Source organism: Hippopotamus amphibius, chromosome 3 (assembly GCF_030028045.1).
Source record: "Hippopotamus amphibius kiboko isolate mHipAmp2 chromosome 3, mHipAmp2.hap2, whole genome shotgun sequence".
NCBI lineage: Eukaryota > Metazoa > Chordata > Mammalia > Artiodactyla > Hippopotamidae > Hippopotamus > Hippopotamus amphibius.
Window position 1 is genome coordinate 107,520,051 of NC_080188.1, and position 16,953 is coordinate 107,537,003.

The following is a 16,953-nucleotide window of genomic DNA, read 5'->3' on the forward strand; positions in this document are numbered from 1 at the left end:
AATATACAAAAATAGCATTATAGAAAAGTTCACATGGCAATAAGAAAGAAGGGTCTTTCTCTGCTATTAATATTAAATATAGCAAAGTGTATAGTACAAAAATTTTGTAGAATTGTAGACATCTTTGGAACCATAGGGAAATCTTTGATGTAGGCCAGTATATGATGATATATCTGAGGTCTGAGATATTGAACAAAGCTATCTATAAGATGATTCATTCAGAAGACTCCTTCTGGCATTGCTTTGGAGAATCACCAACACAAATGAAAACATTCTTTTGTTATTGAGACTGTTGATATATGGCTTCTTGTGCTTGGGTTGTTTATGGTTCTGATACCCAGGCCCCAGCTGAGATCCTGCTCTCATCTCTACAGCCACAGAACACTTTTTTTCCATGTCGGTCCATTCAGACTCTGTTCCATCTGGCTGGGCAGGTGCTACTGTGGAACATCGTCATTTTTGTTCAGTTGATGATTCTTGTTTTAAAGTCTAAATTTTAGTAAACTGGATGGATTGTCCACTGCCCATTGTTTTATAAATATCACCCTTAATTAGCTTAGTTTCAATTTCCCCATCAGAGGCTAGTTTCTGGTGGGTCAGTACTTCTCACACTTAGCTAGTGCCTTTTCATCTGCAATAGATACAGTGATTGCCATCAAAATATTCACTGATGTAACCATACTGCCCATCATGTAGAAACATTAACTGAATGGAAAGTTGGCATGTCCTGCTGAAGGCGGAGTTATAGCGTCAGCTGGAAGACAGTACCCTGAAAGTTTGGAATACTTTCCTACATGTTTCCCATACAGTATGTGCTCAGTAAGCTTTATTCATCTTATAGTTTATGCCATGCATATTTACAGGAGAATATCTCCATGCTAATAAACTTTCCCACAAGAAGTCTTATATTTTCCTTACTCCAGTCCAATACCCAAAAGATCCATTTCCACATGTGTACCCAGATTCTGCAATTTTTGAATAAATGAAATATTTTCTTCTAGAACAAGACTGTGTTTCCTAATTGAGCCCTACCTAAACCTAATTATTGATTCAGAAGCAATGAGAGACTTCTCTGGGAAAAGGCATGAGGTCTTTGATGAGAAGATTTATGCAAACCTTGAAAAGGCTAACCTGGAAGAGGTTGTCTACTAATACGTCTCCCAGCAACAGGAACAATAAATTCTTTTCAACAGGGGAACTGGGTAGTACATCACTATACACACTGTAGCCCCCCACTTACGCCACTCGAATCCATTTCTTTATGTACATTATGGGAATGGCTCCTCTAGGAACCTGTTGTTGTGGGAAACATAGAAGAGATGGTGAGAGGGATGAACTCTGCCCCTTGCCACTGCAGCTGATCTTAGAGCTGCCACTTCTAAGTAACATCTTCTTCCTTCACTATCAATTCTGTTCTTCTTGCTGCACTTTCCTCCAGCACTGTGACTGATTTCTGTGACTTTGGTAGAAGTGTAGCCCAGAACAGTACCCCTGAAAACTCTAATCACCTCTTCACTATGCCTTTCTTGGCCAGAGTTTCTGTTTTTTCTCCTTTATTCTAACCATTGGAGAAGAGTAGCAAGAGGGAGCCAAGTGGGTTACCTGAGGGACAAAAATATTCTTCCTGGTTTCCACTGTGTTATAGCATCTCCATTTCCATCTGATAGTCAGGGTCAGTCACCCGGCCAGAGTCACAGAAAGAGACTATTCTCTGAATTGTTACAGAGTGCAATCCTTCTAGGGCTGGCAGAGCTGGATGTAAAATAATTCTAACACTGTGACACATGAGACAAGGGGAAGAAAGAAGAAGATTCCTTTATTGCATAATTGATCAGTTTTATCAATTAACTGTGAAGCTTTCCATAATTTTGAAATTTGCAGTTATATTAGCCAATCAACAAATATTCTTAAATTTAAAAACAATTTCAGCTGATTTTTCTGTCATTTACAACCTGAAGTATCCTAACTGAAGCATCCTTATTTACATATATACAAATATATATATATATATATATATATATATATATAAATATATATATGTGAAATTAGGTTAATTTATGTCTTTTTAATCATTTACCTTATATCTATTTTTGAACCAGTACCATTTGATTTTAATTTTAACATTATAATTTGTGTTATCATCTGGAATGACTTATTACCCTTTCAAAATTTACTTTGAATTTGCATATATTTATGTTTCCAGATGAATTTTTAACATCAAAGAACTGTCAGCTATTGTTTACTTTTATGTGGAAAGGAATTCATATAAGTTGACCATTTCTCTCCAAAGATGTATACTTAACATACTGTCATAATTTTTAAAAAGAAATTTAGATATGACCATACTCAAAGTAAGTTCCTTCATTATATTCATGACTTCATAATAGTTTCTATCTCAAAGAAAGAAGCTTGGGAGAATACATAAGCTATGGTAAATATAACTAGTCAAGTATAACTATTCACTTTAGCCAAACAAAACAAGGCCTTGGACCAATTAGGCAAGTTTCTGTGAATAACTTGGTCTATGATCATTAGAGAACTTCACTCACCTTATCAAATTCACCGCTACCTTTTCACATCCTAGTAACAAGAAATAAATGAAACTATATGAGATTTCATATGGGGAAATTACTCATGCAATGCCAAGGGAAGTGCTTAACACTAATGCTTAGGTATTTTTGGAAGTGTCTACTACACATATACTTGCAGCATGAGGACTGTGGCACAGTCCTGACACTGCCACCCTTTAGTGGACACTGGGATTGGGATTCAATAATTCCTTGCTACAGTGGCCAGAAGAAGCTTATTTGAAAGACAATTCCTAGAAGTCATCGGATTTTCGTAACCACAAGTTAAATTCATCACAAATGCCATTTACGTCATGAATGATTGCAAGGGTCATTTCCTAAATGATAGAGTAGCATTACAAAGCTTCTAAATGAAGTAGAAATAGCATATACAGGTGTGTGCAATGGGAAATGGCTCAGCAGATGTACATCATGTTTGTAAGAATGCATTTCAGAACAAAATACTATGTGGCAAAGTTTGTCACTTCTGGGTGATATGAAAGCAACTTTTCACTTCTTGTGAAGGAAAAAAGAATACTTAATTTACAAAGGGAAGTTTCCAAACCGAAGTTTAGGTTTCACATGAACTCTGCGGAAATTCCCTCTGAAAGGTAAAACTTGGTCAAATAAGACAAAGTCCACCCTGTGGCCAGATGTATGAGCAGCATAACTACTGGTGCAAGAAACACTTGGTTCTCAGCTTCAGAGCAATGTTTGGATATTTACAGACACATGGGTTGTAGCTAATAGACTCAGCATTTTGTCAGACAAATAAGAGCTTGATGAATAGATGATCGTGATATCCAGTGATAGAAAATTCTGGTATGGAAGGCTTTAGAGTATTGAGAAGGAAGATTAAAGTGGGCCATGCGGATTCCCCAAAAGTTCTAGGAATTGATTCAAAATAAAGTAACAGAATGCCTTAGACTTAACCACTTGGAAATATGAAATGAGATGAATGACACCAAAGTCACTAATATGATAGAGACTAATGTGCTGTAACAATAACAGCAAAGCTGTTTAAAATAGCTTTTAGGAGGGTTTGCTAGGACTGAGGACCACCGCATAGTTTGTAGGGATGTTAGGAAACACCATTAACCATAGCTCCTGTTAGCTTCATATGAATTTTTCTTGAAATAGTCTTTTAATTCCATTTTGGACTTCATGTATCCTGTGATCCAAACCAAAAACGAAAACATTATCCAGTTAATGGTACGGTACCTGTTGCACTGATTTGGTCCCCCACATTACATCTTATTGAACCAAGACACAGATATCCAGATGACCAGTGAACACAAGTAGGGTAAGAAGTACACAACATGAACATATTCTACCCTCTACAACCACCTAATAATGGCTTAATGAAAGTCTGAATTTGGCTTTGTTAGTGCAAGTTCGTGTGCCTGATGCACAGTGAGGCCAAACTGAAATGACAGAGTTTGCAGCAAAGAAAGGTTTATTGCAGGGCCATGCAAACAGATAGGTGGCTCATGCCCTAAAAAGCCCCGAGCTCCCATAAGGGTTTTGACAAAGCATTTTTATTTTACTTTTTAAATTTATTATTTATTTATTTATTTATTTATTTATTTAGCTCCTTATTGAGTTATAATTGCTTTACACCCTTGTGCAAGTTTTTGAGGTATACCAAAGTGAATCAGGTGCATTTATACATACATCCCCATATCACCTCCCTCTCATGACTCCCTCCCACACAGCCTATCCTGGCCCTCTAAGTCATCACCCATCATCAAGTTGATCTCCCTATGTTAGGCAGCAAGTTCCCAAAAGCTATCTATTTTACAGTTGGTAGTGTATATATGTCAATGCTATTCTCTCACTTCATGCCGGCATCCCCATCACCACCCCCGCCACCCACCGACCCTGTGTCCTCAAGTCCGTTCTCTGCATCTGCATCTTTATCCTTACCCTGTCACTGGGTTCATCAGTACCATTTTTTTAGATTCCATATATACATGCTAGCATACAGTACTGGTTTTTCTCTTTCTAGCTTATTTTGCTTTGTATGACAGTCTCTAGGTCTATCCACCTCATTACAAATAACTCAATTTTGTTCCTTTTTAATGGCTAATATTCCATTGTATATATGTGCCACACCTTCTTTATCCATTCATCTGTTGATGGGCATTTAGGTTGCTTCCATGTCCTGGCTATTGTAAACAGTGCTGCAATGAACATTATGGTACATGTTTCTTTTTGGATTATGGTTTTCTTTGGGTATATGCCCAGGAGTGGGATTACTGGGTCATATGGTACTTCCATTTTTAGATTTTTAAGGAACCTCCAAACAGTTTTCCATAGTGGCTGTACCAATTTACATTCCCACCAACAGTGCAAAAGGGTTCCCTTTTCTCCAAACCTTCTCCAGCATTTATTGTTTCAAGATTTCTGATGGTGGACCTTCTGATTGGTGTGAGGTGATACCTTATTGTGGCTTTGACTTGCTTTTCTCTGATGATTAGTGATGTTGAGCATCCTTTCATCTGTTTGCTAGGATCTGCATGTCTTCTTTGGAGAAATGTCTGTTTAGATCTTCTGCCCATTTGTGTATTGGATTACTTGCTTTTTTGCTATTAAGCATCATGTGCTGCTAACATATTTTGGAGATTAATCCTTTGTTTGTTTCTTTGTTGGCAAATATTTTCTCCCATTCTGAGGGTTGTCTTCTTGTCTTGTTTATGGTTTCTTTTGCTGTGCAAAAGCATTTAAGATTCATTAGGTCCCATTTCTTTATTCTTGATTTTATTTCCATTATTCTAGGTGATGGGTCAAAAATGATCTTGCTTTGATGTATGTCATGAAGTGTTCTGCCTATGTTTTCCTCTAAGAGTTTTATAGTGGCTGGCCTTACATTTATATCTTTAGTCCATTTTGAGTTTATTTTTGTGTATGGTGTTAGGAAGTGATCTAAATTCATTCTTTTACATGTTGCTGTCCGATTTTCCCAGTACCACTTATTAAAAAGGCTGCCTTTCCTCCATTTTATATTCTTGCCGCCTTTATCAAAGATAAGTTGCCCATATGCATGTGGGTTTACTTCTGGGCTCTCTATTGTGTTCCATTGTTCTTTATTTCTGTCTTTGTGCCAGTGCCATACTGTCTTGATCACTGTAGCTTGTAGTGTAGTTTGAAGTCAGCGAGCCGGATCCTCTAGCTCCGTCTTTCCTTCTCAAGTTTCCTTTCGCTATTCAGGGTCTTTTGAATTTCCATACAAATCATAAAATTTATTGTTCTAGTTCTGTGAAAAATGCCATTGGTCATTTGATAGGTATTGCGATGATTCTGTAATTTGCTTTGGGTAGTATAGCCATTTTCACAATGTTGATTCTTCCAATCCAAGAACATGGTATGTCCTTCCATCTGTATTGTCTTTGATTTCTTTCATCAGTGTCTTACAGTTTTCTGCTTACAGGCCTTTTGCCTCCTTAGACAGGATTATTCCTATGTATTTTGTTCTATTTGTCGCAATGGTGAATGGGAGTGTTTCCTTCATATGTCTTTCTGCTCTTTCATTGTTAGTGTATAGGAATGCAAGAGATTTCTGGGCATTAATTTTGTATCCTGCTACTATACTAAGTTCATCAATTAGTGTTAGTAGTTTTCTGGTAGAATCTTTAGGGATTTCTATGTAATATCATGTATTTGCAAAAAGTGACAATTTTACTTCTTTTCCAATTTGGATTCCTTTTATTTCACTTTCTTCTCTGATTGCTGTGGCTAAAACTTCCAAAACTATGTTGAATAATAGTGGTGAGATTGGGCACCCTTGTCTTGTTCCTGTGCTTAGAGGGAATAAATTCAGTTTTTTAACCACTTAGAATGATGTTGGCTTTTGGTTTTTCATATATGGCTTTTATTATGTTGAGATAATTTCCTTCTATGCCCACTTTCTGGAGAGTTTTTATCATAAATGGATGTTGAACTCTGTAAAAAGATTTTTATGCATCTATTGAGATTATCATATGGTTTTTATCCTTCAATTTGTTCATATGATGGACCACACTGATTGATTAGCATATATTGAAGAATCCTTGCATTACAGGGATAAACCCCACTTGATCATGGTGTATGATCTTTTTAATGTGCTGTTGGATTCTGTTTGCTAGTATTTTGTTGAGGATTTTTGCATCTATATTCCTCAGTGATATGGGTCTGTAGTTTTCTTTTTTTGTGACATCTTTGTCTGGTTTTGGTATCAGGTTGATGGTGGCCTCATAGAATGAGTTTGGGAGTATTCCTCCTTCTGCTATATTTTGGAAGAATTTGAGAAGGATAGGTGTTAGCTCTTCTCTAAATGTTTGATAGAATTCGCCTGTGAAGCCATCTGGCCCTTGGCTTTTTTTTTGTTGGGAGATTTTTAATCACAGTCTCAATTTCAGTGCTTGTGGTTGGTCTGTTCATAGTTTCTATTTCTTCCTGGTTCAGTCTTGGAAGATTGTATTTTTCTAAGAATGTATCCATTTCTTCCAGGTTATCCAATTTATTGGCATATAGTTGCTTGTAGTAGTCTTTCACGATCTTCTGTATTTCTGCAGTGTCAGTTGTTACTACTCCTTTTTCATTTCTAATTCTGTTGATTTCTGTCTTCTCCCTTTTTTTCCTGATGAGTCTGGCTAATTGTTTATCAAGTTTGTTTATATTCTCAAAGGACTAGTTTTTAGTTTTATTGATCTTTGTTATTATTTCCTTCCTTTCTTTTTCATTTATTTCTGATCTTATCTTTATGATTTCTTACCTCCTGCTCACTTTGGGGTTCTTTTGTTCTTCTTTCTCTAATTATTTTAGGTGTAAGGTTAGGTTGTTTGTTCTAGATTTTTCTTATTTCTTGAGGTGGGATTTTATTGCTATAAACTTCCCTCTTAGAACTGCTTTTCTGCTTCCCATAGGTTTTTGGTCATTGTGTTTTCATTGTCATTTGGTTCCAGATTTTTTTTTTGATTTCCTCTTTGATTTCTGCAGTGACTTTTTGGTTGTTCAATAGTGTATTGTTTAGACTCCATGTGTTTGTATTTTTACAGTTTTTTTTCCTGTAATTGATATCTAGTCTCATGGTGTTGTGGACAGGGAAGATGCTTGATATGATTTCATCTTGCTTGAATTTAATGAGACTTAATTTACTCCCCAAGATGTGATCTATCCTGGAGAATGTTCTGTGTGCACTTGAGAAGAAATTGTATTCTGTAGTTTTTGGATAGAATGTCCTATAAATATCAATTAAATTGATATGATCTAATGTCTCATTTAGAGCTTGTGTGTCCTTATTTATTTTCTGTTTAAATGATCCATCCATTGGTGAATGTGGAGTGTTAAAGTTTCCTACTATTATTTTGTTACCACCGATTTCCCCTTGTTTGGTTGTTGGCATTTGTTTATTTATTGAGGTGCTCCTATGTTAGGTGCACAGATATTTACAATTGTTTTATCTTCTTCTTGGATTGATCCCTTGATCATTATGTAGTGTACTTTCCTGTCTCTTGTAATAGTTTTTACTTTAAGATCTAATTTTTCTGATGTAGTATTGCTGTTCCAACTTTCATTTGATTTTCATTTGCATGGAATATCTTTTTCCATCCCCTTACTTTCAGTCTGTATGTGTCTCTAGGTCTGAAGTGGGTTTCTTGTAGACAGCATATAGAAGGGTCTTAGTTTTGTATCTATTCTGCCAGTCTGTTTCTTTTTTTGGAGCATTTAATCCTTTTACATTTAAGCAAATTATTTACATGACCATTTTCTTAATTTTTTTGTTGCGTTTTTGTAGGTCTTTTCCTTGTCTTGTGTTTACTGGCTAGAGGAGTTCCTTTCACAGTTGTTGTAAAGCTGGTTTGGTGGTGCTGAATTCTCTTAACTTTTGCTTTTCTGTAAAGCTTTTGAGTTCTCCATCAAATCTGAATGAGATTCTTGCTTGGTAGAGTATTCTTTGCTGTAGGTTTTTCTCTTTCAAGACTTTAATTATTTCCTGCCACTCCCTTCTGGCCTGTAGAGTTTCTGCAGAGAGATCAGCTATTTTCCTCGTGGGTTTTCCTTTATGTTTTATTTGTTGTTTTTCTCTGACTGATTTTAATATTTTTTTTCTTTGTGTTTTACTTTCATTAGTTTGATTAGTATGTGCCTTGGTGTGTTTCTCCTTGGGTTTATTCTGCATTTCTTGGGACTCTCTGCATTTCTTGGACTTGGTTTACCATTTCCTTTTGCATGTGGGGGAAGTTTTCCACCATAATCTCCTGAAATATTTTCTCAGACCCTTTCTCTTTTTCTTCTTATTCTGGGATGCCTATGATTTGAATGTTGGTATGCTTTATATTATCCTCGAGGTTTCTGAGACTGTCTTTCATTATTTTTATTCTTTTTTTCTTTTTCCTGCTCTGTGGCAGTTATTTACACCAGTCTATCTTCCAACTCAGTTACTCTTTCCTCTGCCTCAGTTATTCTATTGTTTATACCATCTAGAGTATTTTTAATTTCAGTTTTTGTGTTGTTCAGTACTGTTTATTTGCTCTTTAGTTCTTTTAGGTCCTTAGTAAATGTTTGTTGTATTTGATCTATTTTGTTGTCAAGATTTTGGATCATCTTTACTATCATTACTCTGAATTCTTTTCCTGGCAATTCTCCAATTTCTTCTTCATTTATTTCATCTTTTCCTTTTTTCTCTTGCTCCTTTACCTGCAAGGTTTTTCTTTGTTTTCTCATTTTGTCTAATTTATTCTACTTGCTGTCTCCTTTACCTCTGCAGCCTAGTAGAAATTCCTCTTAGTTCTGTTTTGTTTGGCTTGAGGTTTCAAGCACTGGAGCTTGCTGGCCTTTGATTGGATTTGGAGCTTGGAGTTGAGAGTGAGAACTGTGGGGGACACTTGCTGATTAATATTGCATAGAGTCAGGAGTTCTCTGGTGGTTCAATGTCCTGGAAGCTGCTCTCCTGTCTTAGAGGTCCAGGTTTGACCCCCAGCTGGGGCACCAAGACCCTGGAAGCTACAAAGCATGGAGAAAAAGTAGGTAGAAGGAGAGCAAAGAAAAAAAAGAAGAAAAAAGGAAAGGAAGAGATAGGACAGACAGATCCCCAAAATTGGTAGTAAAAGCAACTCTAATCAGTCAAAATCACACCAAGAGATGTGTACATTTGCACTTGCCAAAAGAGAAGAGGGAAGGAAACCAGTGAGAAGAAAAAATGGGATAGCAAAGAAAAGAAAGAAGAGGGTACTCATACCAACTACAAGCAAATCCACATACACATCTATACAATAAAAATTTAACTAACAAATACCTAAAACTGGAAACAAGATAAGCATACCAAAAAGTCCTCCAACGCTTCTAGGTATGGCTCTGCCCCTGCTGGGAGAGGACTGTAGAGAGTTCAGACTGTGATCTGGTATTAGTCCTGTGTGTATTTGTCCCCACAGTCCCCAGTTGTCACCTTTGTCTACAGTCTCTATTGTAGAAACACTCATGTATTCAGGTGTTCTGCAGATGCAGGTTCTTTCAAGCATAGTGTGGGCATTAAATCTGCTCCTCCTGCTGCTGTTTCTCTTTCTCTTCTTTGGTTCTGCAGACCTTCGGGATCAGTTTTGGTTTTTAGTTCCTACTTTGAATGTGGGTTGCTCTTAGATGTCAGTTCCCTGCACAGGAAAGAGGGGGTAAAACAGGGTGATTGGGGCTCACTTGCAACTTCAGGTCAGGGGTAGGGAGGGATATGACAATCTAACTGAAATCTGTGGGAGTGCTTGCAGCAGCAGAGGTCAGTGTGAGGCTCAGGTGTGCTCTGCATTCTCCCAGTGAAGTTGGTCCTGATTACAGGAAACTTGGTGTTTATGGGCTTCCCCTGATGTCTGGAGTATGTGGCCAATAACTTGCCTTACACACAGGACCCTTGGTGGCTGTGGGTGGGCAGGCCATGGGACCGGTGGGGTGGTGGCAGGGGTTGGGGAGAGGGGCAGGCGGGCAGGTGTTCAGTGGGACCCAGAGGTGCAAGGGGTGGGTGGGGGTGTTGGATAGAGGGCTTTTTGATCCATCAGCAGCTGCAAGTCACGCCACTTAGCAACCCATGCATTCTTGGAATTTCCTCCCAAACAAAAGTCCCTTTCCTCTCCATTTGGCCCAGGATTTTCCCCAAGCTCCCTATCTTGCTGGCACACCTGCCTCCCAGGCTTTTTCATGCAGCCAGCCCCTGCTCTCTCCCTGGGGTCTGTTCTCTGAAGCCAAAGCCTCAGCACCCAGCCCCCACCGATGCCACAGGTGAGCAAATTAGCTTCCCTGGCTGGTGAGTGCTGCCTGACTCCTCTGGGCAGGGATCTCTCCAATTTGTCCTTGGTAGACCTGTCATTACTCTCTCTTCTGGGGGTGCCAAGGCTCCCCCATCCTTCCCTGACCATGAGGGGGCTCCCCCATGTGTGGGAGCCTTCCCACCTCACAGCTCCCTCCCAGTGGGGCCGGTGTCCTCAGAATTCTTTTTCTCTCTTTTTCCCTTCTTTCCTTTGTGCTACTGGATTACATGCAATTTCTTTTGTCTTTTTGGCCGTCTGAGGTCTCCTGCCGGCATTTGGAAGGTGTTCTCCAGGAGCCCCTCCCCAAGTGGATGTGTTTTTGATGTATTTGTGTGTAGGAAGGTGATCACTACGTCCTACCCCTCTGCCATCTTTTTCCAGTTCCTACAATATTTTTAAGAGGTGCATTAAAGGGAGCACTATAGCCATTGGGAACAGGAGTATCTATTTCAGTTATATTGTTCCCTCCAAAAAAATTGTATGTAAGGCTTATGGAAGAAATAACATGGCTCTAGTTCACAGATCTTTCTTTTTAATTCATAAAAGCAATATTATTTATTTCAATGTTTTTTCCAGGTTTATGGAGATATTTTGACATATTGTTTTAAGTTTAAGGTGAACAACAATGATAATTATGTATGTGTATATATATAATTACAAGTATATTGTGTGTGGTGAGAACACTTGAGATCTACTCTCTTAGCAAGTTTCGGTATATAATACAATATTGTTAATTATTGTCACCATGCTGTACATTAGATTTGTAGAACTTTTTCATCTTATAACTGGAAGCATGTACCCTTTGAACAACATCTCTGCACTTCCCTCATCCTCAGTCCCCAGTACTAATCAATACTCTACTCTCTCCTGCTGAGTTTTGTTTTCAAATCCACTTAGGAGGGAGATCCATTATCATTTGTCTTTTTATTTCTGCTTGTTTCACTTACCTTGATATTCTTGAAGTCCCTTCATATTTTCATAAATGGCAGCCCTCCGTTATTTTACATGAGTGAATATTATCTTGATAGATAGATGGATAGATATATGTGATGTTTTCTTTATCCATTCATGCATCATTTTGGCTGTTCCATGTCTTACCTATCATGAATAATGCTGCAATGAACATGGAAGCAGATATCTCTTCAGATTCCTGACTTCATATTCTTGGATACATACACAAAAGTAGGGTTGCTTATTCATATGGTACTTTTATTTTTAATTATTTGAGAAACCTCCATAATGTTCTCCTTAGTGGCTGAACAAATTTATATTCTCACCAACAGTATAATAGGGTTCCATTTTCTCCATCCTCGTCAACATTCGTAGTCTTCTATATATGTCATATAGCCATCCTAACAGGTGTGAGGTGATATCTTATTTTGATTTTGATTTGCATTTCCTCCTTGATTAGTGATGTTGAGCACTTTCTCATGTTGCTATTAGCATTTGTATATTTTCTTTGGAAAAAAATATATTCAGGTTCTTTGCCCATTTTTAAATATAATTATTTGTTTTTATGTTATTTAGTTGTAGAAGTTCCTTGCATATTTAGACATTAACTCCTTATGAATATATGATTTGCAAATATTTTCTCCAATTCTACAGGTTTCATTTTCATTATGTTGATTGTTTCTTTTTTTTTTTTTAACTTTTTAAATTAATCTGTATTTGTTACAACTTTTAAAGCAGAATTTGACTTGAACACTACGTTTCCATTCACAAAACTTGCTTCGAGTTACTTTTCAAACAGCTTCACAACATGCCTAGGCAGGCTTATAAATTTGCTACTCTATGATTGTTTCTTTTGATGTGTAGAAGTAGTCTGGATTTAGAACTTGTGATTCTTGGACTTCAGGCTGATGTCATGATAGGTTGAAACTTAACTGACCTGATAGCTTTTGCCTCCTCCTTCTAGGAGCCCTGAGCTGCCCTTTTATAAGTCTGACAACTTCAGTGGACAGACATTGTCCACATAGCCCTGTATCTACATGGAGAAGGAAGAGAACCAGAAGAGCCTGGTCTTCCAGCCATCCCTGCCATGGCACCATTCATATAAGTGCAGGCATCTTGGACCCACCTTAAAAGTCCAGCAATCAGCTGAATACTAGAGAGTGACCTCAGTCTATGCCACGTGGAAGAGAAGAGTTGTTTAGTCAAGTCCTGCCTGAATTCATTATGGTCAGATACACAGCAGTGAGTGGAAAGGTATAACCCTCTATGTGGACAGATATAAGACTATGTGTGATCAAACATACATCTGTGTATGGCCTTGTGTGTAGAGAGATACAGGTTTATGTGTGATCACATCAAGTGCATATACAAATACATATAAAATGCATCCATATAGGTAGTCAAATACTGATCCATGTGTTGTGAGATATGGACCTGTGTGTGTTCACATATAAATATATAGGTGCAATTGGATAGAAGCCTACATCACGTTGAATACATATATACAAGTGGTTGTAGAGATTCATATGAGGTAGGATACAGATCTGAGTGTGTGGTGGGATACGTACTTGTGTGTTTTTGGCTCAGGTTTGTGAATATTTGGATACAGATGAATGTCTTTGTCCTTAAGGACTGGGCTGTAATTCATGACAGCAAAAGACACTGAGTATTTTCTAAGCAGCTTATAGAAAATGTGAACCAAATGTAAATAAGAGAGCCCTCTTTTTCAAAAAGGAAGCCAAGAGGAAAGACTTATATTCAGTCTATGGAGAAGATTGCAAATTTTTACTGAGACATCAATCAGTCTTTCTTGATAAGTGTATTATACTGCGTGGGAAAACAAATTATTAAAACATACCAATTTCCTCAAAATAAGTATGTAGAGTAATATTCTAAATATATTTTAATAAGAATTTCAAACTTTGCAAAATTATCTAAAATTAAATGGAGGAAGGCAAGGTTGAGGAGGAGGAGGAGAAAGATGAGGAGAAAGTGCCCCAGAATTGAACCTTCAAGATGATGTAAAACCTGACATATTAAATAGAAAATTATCAAATTAACTGAAGTTAATAATTATGGTGGCAGATTATTTTACCTGTTGGGAAAAACAGGCTTAGATATTTCCCAATCAGAAGCAAAAATAAATACTGCATGGGTACAAAAATAAAGTGTATTGAAAAGTTGTTTTTAAAAAAAGGTTAAAATTTATAAAATCATTGGAAGGAAATTAAATTTTCCAAAAGTGATGTGACAGAAGAAATCAAAAAGTAAAAGATTATTAAAATAACATGTTTATAAAAATATTTCTAATTAACATAAATAACATATAAAATAAAGTATATTATTGTAGCAAATGTAAGAGTAAATATTTGTAGCAAATATATATATATATATATTATGTAAAAGTAGTTCAAAATTTATCTGTCAACATTCTCACTCCAATAGATCTAGAATTCAAGTAATTGACAAAGGCTATAGAGTGGATTTTATGTCCCATACATTCTGCAAGGAACAGAGGACACAGGGACAATGAAGTAATTTTCTCTGATTTCAGGGAGCTTATAGGTCAATGAACATAGACAATTAACAAATATATTTATCTCATCACTTGAAATAACTGCACAAATTTGAAAATGAACTAAATTTCTCTCTTGGTTAATTTTGGCTACTATTAAGGATACCATAGACTAGATGAATTAAATAATAAACATTTATTTTTTCACAGATTTGGTGGCTAGGAAATCCAAGATTAAGGTGCTGACAGATTCCATATCAGGTGTGGTACCCACCTAGTTCATAGACAGCCATCATTTCCTGTGTCCTCACATGGCAGAAGGGTCACATGAGCTCTCTGAGGTCCCTTCATAAAGGCATTAATCCCATTCATCAGGGCACCACCATCATGACCTAATCATTTCCCAAAGGGCCCCCACCAAATACTAACACATTAGAAGGAATATAACTTACGATTTTGGAGAGGGACACAAAGTTTCAGTCTATAGCAATATCCAAAAGTGAAGGAATAATTTACATAAGATCTGATAAACTCAAATGCTTGGTCTTATTTGGTGAACAGTATTGTGTTTGAGAAGACGTTGAAATAATATAAGAAGTCTCCATACATAAGTGATAAAAATCAGGATATGAGGTTTCTTACACGGTATGATTCACTAGTGAAAAGTGGCAATTGACCCATAACCTTTGCCCCTCATGAATCCCAATTGAGTATGGGAGGAAGAATAATGAGTTTCTTTGACCACATGCTTCTGACTATGTTAGAGGCAATTAATATTTTCTTTCAAGCCTAATTCAGGAAGACAGAGTGAGGAGCTTATGAATGATGTCTCTGTCAAATAAAACAACATATTCTAGCCTCTTTATTACCTAGGAATCTGTATTTCATTAATAAGAGCAATAAGATTGCATATATTGTCAGCATCTTCCTTAATGATATCACTGAAAGTGCCAGGTGTCAAGTTCTGTAGTGCATATTTGAAGCTCATGGATCAAAGATTAAGCTAAATTTACATGTAAAAGACAGAGCCTGGATCTCTATAGAAGACTATGAAACACTATAAGCCAGAAAGGAGTTGGGGATATTGAAAAATAGCAGAGGTTTTATCAGTTATTCTAAAATATCTTGGAAGGTGAAAGGGTCATCTTTATGAAACTATAACTCCAAACAAAGCTGGTAAATGTCAGGAGATAATTGATGGCCCAAATGAAAACTGAGGAAGATTTGGTTATTTTTCTGCATATACACCATGTTCATTCAGATTATTTTTATAATTTTAGCTTCCTTATGATTAATATTACAACTCTAAAACATTCTTCTTCAACTGTAACATGCTCATCAATATAAACAAAATAACACATGTGCAGTGACTTACAGATACAAGAGTAAGTCATATACATCATATATTAATATGTACTGTCCTTGGGTGAAGAGGAGTGAACCAAGGTTTTATATCATATTTCTGATACTACTTTTTGATATCTGTAATTGAGCCCTTTTGATTCTGAAAATGATTATATTATTTAAAAGAAAATCTTAATAATGAGAAAATCTTACACTAATTAAATAAATATACAGTATTAACTACAGCTTAACTCATAATACAGAACATAAATATTACTCACAATAGAGATATTTTACATGCATAATCTATACATATTTTCTGTAGAAACTGTGGAAATCTTAAAAATATATTTCAAACAAAATATAGACTTTGAACTAGGGAATCATGAAAAGGTGAAAAGCATAGTTTGATCATTGGAAGTCTTCCCATAATAAATCTTTTCATCATACCCAAGTTACTAAACCTGAGGAGACATTTACTACAGTTAAATAATCACACATGGCTTTCCTGGGAAGAGCAATTCTTCACGGAAAATATGTGATACGTTTCCCTGCTGCCTCATTTTCTTTTTCTGGCACAGAGATTTTTCATGGCTGTTTTCATCTCTCCATCTCTCAGGTATAGAGTAGAGGGTTGAACGTAGGAGTGATAATGGTGTAAAACATGGCCAAGTATTTATCAACGGGTAAAGTAGAAGGAGGTCTCACGTGTGTAATAATACAGGGCACAAAGAAGAGGACCAGCACAGTGATGTGGGAGCCACAGGTGGATAAGGCTTTGTGCCTCCCTTCCTAACATTCTTCAGGGAGTGCAGAATGACCCCACAGGAGATGAGTAAGAGTGTAAAGATGACCACAGAGATTGTATCATCATTGGCAAGCACTGTGAGGGTGATAATGTGGATGTCAGTGCAGGCGAGTTTTAACAAAGGATACATGTCACAAATGAAGTGGTCAATGACGTTGGGGCCACAGAAAGGAAGGTTGTAACAAAGAGAGGATGAAGGACACCATGTAAAAACCCACCAGCCCAGGTCAAGAGCAGCAGCAGAACACACACGTGCTGATTCATGATTGTCAAATAATGCAAGGGTTTGCAGATGGCCACATGGCGGTCATAGGCCATGATCACCAGAAGTAAAATCTCAGCACAACCAACTAAGTGCTCCATAAATAGCTGGGTCATGCATGCTTGGAAGGAAATGGTTTTCTTCACACAAAGGAAGTTATTAATCATATTTGGGATGAAGTTAGTAGAATAAACAGCATCCAGAAATGATAAGTAGCCAAGAAAGAAGTACAT

At 36.9% G+C, this 16,953-nt stretch overlaps 1 pseudogene; it reads right to left on the minus strand.

Moving 5' to 3' along the window:
* Positions 1-16,265: 16,265 nt before the first annotated feature.
* On the minus strand, positions 16,266-16,953 carry LOC130847871 (olfactory receptor 4A47-like; annotated as a pseudogene).